The sequence below is a fragment of the Gavialis gangeticus genome, unplaced genomic scaffold, assembly GCF_001723915.1.
Source record: "Gavialis gangeticus isolate Ggan-Ray unplaced genomic scaffold, GavGan_comp1, whole genome shotgun sequence".
Taxonomy (NCBI): Eukaryota; Metazoa; Chordata; order Crocodylia; family Gavialidae; genus Gavialis; species Gavialis gangeticus.
In genome coordinates this window covers 138,547,496-138,553,792 of record NW_017728992.1, presented here as the reverse complement: position 1 = coordinate 138,553,792, position 6,297 = coordinate 138,547,496, and positions in this window count along the sequence as shown.

Genomic DNA, 6,297 nt, shown 5'->3' with positions numbered 1-6,297 from the left:
GGGGGGGTGTGCCAGCATAGTGGGGGGCAGGCAGTGGAGGGGAATCACATGGTGTCGCATGTGGTCTATGCAGCATGCAGCCCAGGGAGGCACATGGCCCCTGGTCTCTGAAAGGCTGAACAGCCCTGCAATAAATAATGGTTTATTGATTTAGTAAAATATACCACCCCCCAAATATATGGCTCTCTCATATTTCCTGGACCATCATAGCTACATTATTACACATTATCACAATCCATGGAAACTGGAGGGCACAGAAATAAAAGTACTTTCAATTTTTCTTTTTCTTTTATTTAGAAGTAAACAGGAATATGAAACTGTGTTTAAATTGCAAAATTAAATACTCTACGTCAGGGAATCCTCCAAATTAGGACTTCCCCTGTAACATTAATCAAGGCTTTGTTTGTAGCCATTTATTATAGCCATTGAGAACCAGCCATCCCATGCAAACCCTTAGACAGATGGTTAAAGCCATTATCAAATGACTGCAGTGCCCCTTGGCCTAAGTTTCAATGATAAGCTACATAAGGCCTTACACTATCTACATTAGTCATTTGCATCAATATCAACTGCACTGGTGGCTGGCCGCTAGTGTCCAATTCTTAGTATAGAGAAGGCCTAATCCATATTGTTTTTAGGGGTCAGGGTGGAAGCCCAGACTGGGAAAGGAAGGAATCTTACCTTTCAGTCCTCCATGTCCCCGGTGGCCTGAACATGTGACTACTTCAAACTTGCACTAGTACTAAGGGCCTTGTTACATGTTGTACTTTGACCTGCTCAGATAGGGATTCATGTTTGTGCTAACTCAAATTTGGAACAGTCACACCTTAAGGCTCAAAACACTCTCTGACTGTCTCCTAACTGCACAGATGGGACTTGCCACAAGAAGGCTGGCAAGCAGGTGCCAGCCTAGGAGCTGTAGCTGTAAGTTGCCACTACAGGGCTGGTGAGCCAGGGTGGGTTTCTATCTCTCCTCTAGGTGTGGGTTTGTGAGATGGGTTGGGTGGGGGCAGGAACATGAAGCTGTGAGGCAGCATTAATGGAATGGGAGTAGGTAATAAAATGAGAAGTGGAAAGGAAAAAGGGGTGGGGAAAGGGTAGGGGAATGAAGGAAGTCAGCCACTGGAGGACAAAATAAAAAGAAGTGAAAAACGGAATTTGAAAAGAAATAATTTAATTAAGTAATTTAAAGGAGGTCTCATGTTTTAATAAATTGGGATTTGGGATTGGGTGTGGGGCATGCTGGTTGTGCTTCCTGGGGTGGCTGGGAGATAGGAGCAGTGAGAGAAGGAAATTTTGGGGGAGCTACTGCCCCTGCCCTAGGAAGGAAGCCCAGCTCATGGGAACCCAATTCCAACTCCCTACCTTGTTCCCCCTATCCCCTTGGACCCATCTGTGCCCTGTGACCTAGCTAGTTGGCATGTGATCTTCAAGCTGTTCGCATGGCATTGTACCTCTAGGGGTGGAAAGGTCACATCCCTAGGGGCAGGAGGGGGAGCTGGCTTAGCGCCAGAGCTGCCCCATGGGCAGTAGAGTTCAGGGGATGGAAAGATTGTCCACACAGAACAAGAGGGAAGGCACATTGCATCCTGCATCGTGGGATGCTCTAGGACTGCAACTTGGGTGGCTCATCTGTAGGGAATGGCCGCACATTAATGGAACATAATTCAGTAACGCTGATCAGGGATAAACTTGCCCTGGAGTGGCATAACTTTAAGCCACCTAAAGCGTGCTTAAAACTTGTTTCAGGTGTTAATGTATGGATAATCCAGGAGTTAAGAGCTCCAGGAGCCACCTAAAATTAATGTGCAACAAGGCCCTAACACTGATCAACATTTGAGGAGTTCACAGTGTAATGCGTAACAAGGCCCTCCCATTCTTGTTTCCCTTGTTAGAGATAACTGTTATGTTATTAATTATGTTACAAATCTGATCAATGTGATTGAGCTGAGAAAATGGCATTTGGGAGGTCCTGATTTTTAATTCTTGATTTGGCAACTTTAATATCTTTTTATTTATTTATTGTAATACCAAAAATAAATATTTTATATGGACTAGATAATAGAAATTTAAGTATTCTTCAACTACATGCAGCAAAATACAGGTTCTATGATATATAGGACTTTGTTCTGTACTCTAGCAAAAGAAGAGTCGATAATTTTATTTTAAGCAAGAATGCATTATGAATATCAACTGCAACAGAAATTATATGTGAAACAGTTTTTTGCTCAAGTCAGTGTGAGTTTTGCTATTGACTTTAATGGAAACAGGATTTGGTCCACAGTGAGCAGATCAACAAAAAATATCAAAAGTGTAACTCTAAAATAAGTCACAAAAATTGACCGAAATATAGATAAATCCTATCAGCCAAGTTCTGGCTACTAGATAAGGGATTGGGCATACATGTTACATTTTTGTGGAGAGTCTAGTTAGTAATGGCCCATTAACAGACTCCTATTGCCTGGCATTTCTGCCCACTGTAGGGATAAGACAGAGGAAATAGGCTGGTTTTAATTAACCTTGCCTCATGTTCACTATAAGCTCTGATCCTGCAAAGGTTTTTTTGTTCTGGGCTTATAACCAGAATGGGTCAACATTTTTCAAAATTAATCATCAGCATTTTGAATTTTGATGAATGCATGTCAATATTTTGACAGGAATTTCTGTAAAAATGCTGTCCCTTTTCTGGTTGAAATTTTGATGAAGAATTGTACAAATTCCAGTTTTTCATTTATATTAAAAAAATTGAACTCCCAAAAGAGATACTCTAGACTATTTTTATAACAATTTCAGCCTGCTTTTGAGCAACTTGGCTTCTAACTCCTGAAGTGCTAACCCACTCCACCAGGATGCTCCTACCCTGTGCCAAGCATGGCTAGTTCCCAGTGTGACCTTTTTGTGAGTTGCTAGTGGAGGGGTAAGACAGAGTTAGACCACATATATCTATACAAAATTCTCTGTATTTATAAAAAGTTTGGGACAAATCCAATCTTAGGTGTCAGAGAGTCAATTAACCTTCAAATCCTGCATTTCTGAGGCAGTCAGGTTCTAGTACATATTGCCTCTTACATACCACACCAGTAACAAAGGTATACACTTGTTATCTGATATTATGTGAATGTCTGTTGTGCCTCAAAAACAAGGAATTATTTAAAACCAAGAAATGACAGAAATGTAACTATACCCTGGGGTATATATTTAAAATACAATAATTGCTTATTTTGTGCTTTATTTAAGGCAAATCAAGATTCTAAGGCAAGCCAGAATTGTGCACATAGCTCTCTAAAGAGGAACTTCAATGTTCCAAATGTACTAGATATGATTTCTGAACTGAAAAGAATTTCCTGAGTGTCATTACTGTTTCTGCCTTCTCAGCAATCACAGAGGCTCACATCTATCATTTTCTTTGTTCTGTGAGAGACAGACTTCTTGCAAAAAAAAAAGGAAAAGGAAAAGGAAAAGGACTGGAAATATTTACTGAGTTGCAATGAAAAAATAAAGATGCAGTTTACATAATCCTTACATTTCTCATGTAAACAGCTTATAATATATAATATATACTATATACCATATAATTATGTGTAAAATAGTCATATGCTACAGATCTTTATGCTTTGACTCAATATCTTTCTATATTTTGAAATGTTAAGTTTAATGTGCATCGTACGAAATGGAAATCTTTAGTTGTATGTACTGTAATCTGCTTTTAAATGAATGAATATTTCTAAATGGAATGTATGTTGGTTATTGGTCTTTATTATTCTGTGTTTTAATACACCAGACCATTCCACTGAAGCATCTGATATACCTTATTACATTCATTTTCTATCAGATTTTCCCTGGGATTAGCCAAATCACTTTAAAGTTGCACGTGACTACACATGCACAAGAGAGACCTTTCTTCTTTCAGATACTTTGTCTATTTGCAATCTTACCTGACAATTATCTTTTAATTCCTATTTTTGTAACCAACAAGATATTAATATGAAAATCTTTACTGTTTGTTTATTTTGTGAATTTGACAGCACGTTGTAGGATCACTTCTGTTGTCAATGGCTAATTGTTTGGCTCACAATATAATATCAGTCATATAGTACTCTGGAGGGGACAGAAGAATTCATGTGCACCCAGTCTTCCCCCAGATCCTTTGAGATAATAGATAAGGTACAATGACTTATGGAAGTGGAGCAGGAAAGGTGTTTAATTTTGGAGACATTTGCACCTGGAGTCAGAAACAGTTGAGGAACCTCCATCCATTTCTTTGCTTTCTAGAAGCCACGTCTTTAAAGGAACTCATATCTTACTCCTCACACATGCAGCTCAGCTGGCCACTGCACAGTGATAGAGCACTAGCTATGCCTATTGTCCACCTCTCATTGGCTCATTTAGGAGACCAGGCACTTTAGGGGCATATGTATGAAGTAGTCCCTGCACTTCCTTGAACACTTGAGCTCTTGCCAGCCTTAAATTGGGTGGAATGAGGAGGAGTGGCTGCTCTTTATTTTCTTCCGATGCCCTCATATGATTCTAGAACTTAGCCCCACGTAAACTGTAACCCTAGGGAAATGCCATACCTGTTCCTTCTAAATCTTATTAAAATAATTCAGTAATACTCCAAGGAAGGCAAAAGCTATCTTTATATTACAATGTATTTAACCACTACTAAAAAGATGATAGAAGAATTCTGAAATTATTTCTGCCAGAGTGCCCCCAATAATAAAATAGTGTTGTGATACTATATTATTAATGAGACTCCTCCATCTAAGCTTAAACACGTATTAACCAGGATACTTATATAGTATAGAAACAGACCTATGTTGGCTGGCTTCCGAAACCAATCTTTCTGTGTTAGGAACCAACACATCACTGTTCCTTCACTATCCCATGTGCTAGGAATGATGAGGAAATCCTTTTCCCGCTTTAACACTAAACTTTTCCAGGTAATTAAAATATATATTTCTTTATATCCAATAAATTCATTCTTTCTGGACAGTACAACAATACTATTCCTAATCAAAGGTAACTACAGAACATTCATGGAACCCATACAATTATACATTTCTCTGGCATTTTCTCCAATATGGCACTTTTTTGTGGAAGTAGGTATGGGCCTGCTTCACTGAGAAAAATGTTGAAGAAAACAGTGTTTCTATCAAAAACAAATGACTTACGATTTATCAAATACAATTTTTTTTCTCCAGTTAAAATGATAATTTCTGCAAAGGCTGTCACTGCTGAATTAGGGCCACCATATTTCACTGGTCTTAAAATGGAAACCCCTACTTCTCCACTCACCTTGCTTTTAGTATACTCAACAGTTTCTGAGCTCCAGTCTTAGCTGAGCATGCCTATGTGTGTGTTGGGGGGACAGAGTGCTAGAAAGCAAAAGCTGAGGGGCAGACGTACAGATTTATTGCAGGCCTAACTGGCTCTTCCAGCTCAACACTGATATCAACTCTTCATACATACCAGAGTATAGTGGAGGCTAAAGTACTAAAGAAAAGTACTCAGCATAGGGTGACAAATGTCCTGTTTTCACAAGTCCTGGTCAGTGGCATAGGGCACTTGTTGAGTGTCCAGGGGCACACTATTCTGCTGACCCCACTTGCTCCCCCTCTCACCAGATGTACAATGGTGTGATGCTGCTCTGCCCAGCTTCTGTGGCTAGGCAGAGGCAGTGCAGGGTTTCCCCCATGCTTGTATAGGCTCGGGGGGGATGGACCCCATTCAGCTCATGGGTTCCCCAGATGCATTGATCTGTGCAGCACTGCTCTGCCCAGCTCCTATGGCCGGACAGGGGAATCCTGGCACCGCCTCATAGTCAGTGCCTGGGGCAGGTGCCTCTCTTGCTCTGCCCTAATTATGCTACTGGTCCTTGTTGTCCCTCTGAAAACCAGACAGAATCATTCATTTGGCAAACACTCAGAAGGATTGTTTAAAACATGCCTGTTCCAGTGAACATGGGACTTACGGGGCACATTCACACATGCAGGGGCATGTGCTTACAGCATGAAAAATACTAGTGACACAAATTTGTGCCACTACTTTTTGCCACACTGCACGCCCCTGCATGTGTGCATTGTGGTGTGGGGCAAATTACCCTGCTTTGGGGAAACTGCCCTTTCCCTGCTGCTCCTGGCTCCCAGCACGCTGGAAGAGCTGAGGGACCATTAAAGAAGTGGCGATGTTTTGACCCGCAGCCAGAGTGTCTCCTGGAAGGACCAAGCCTCCATGTCTGCCAGCACATGCTCCTCTCATGTGCATTGTGCTGCTTTTTTCACACTATTTTTTTTTTTT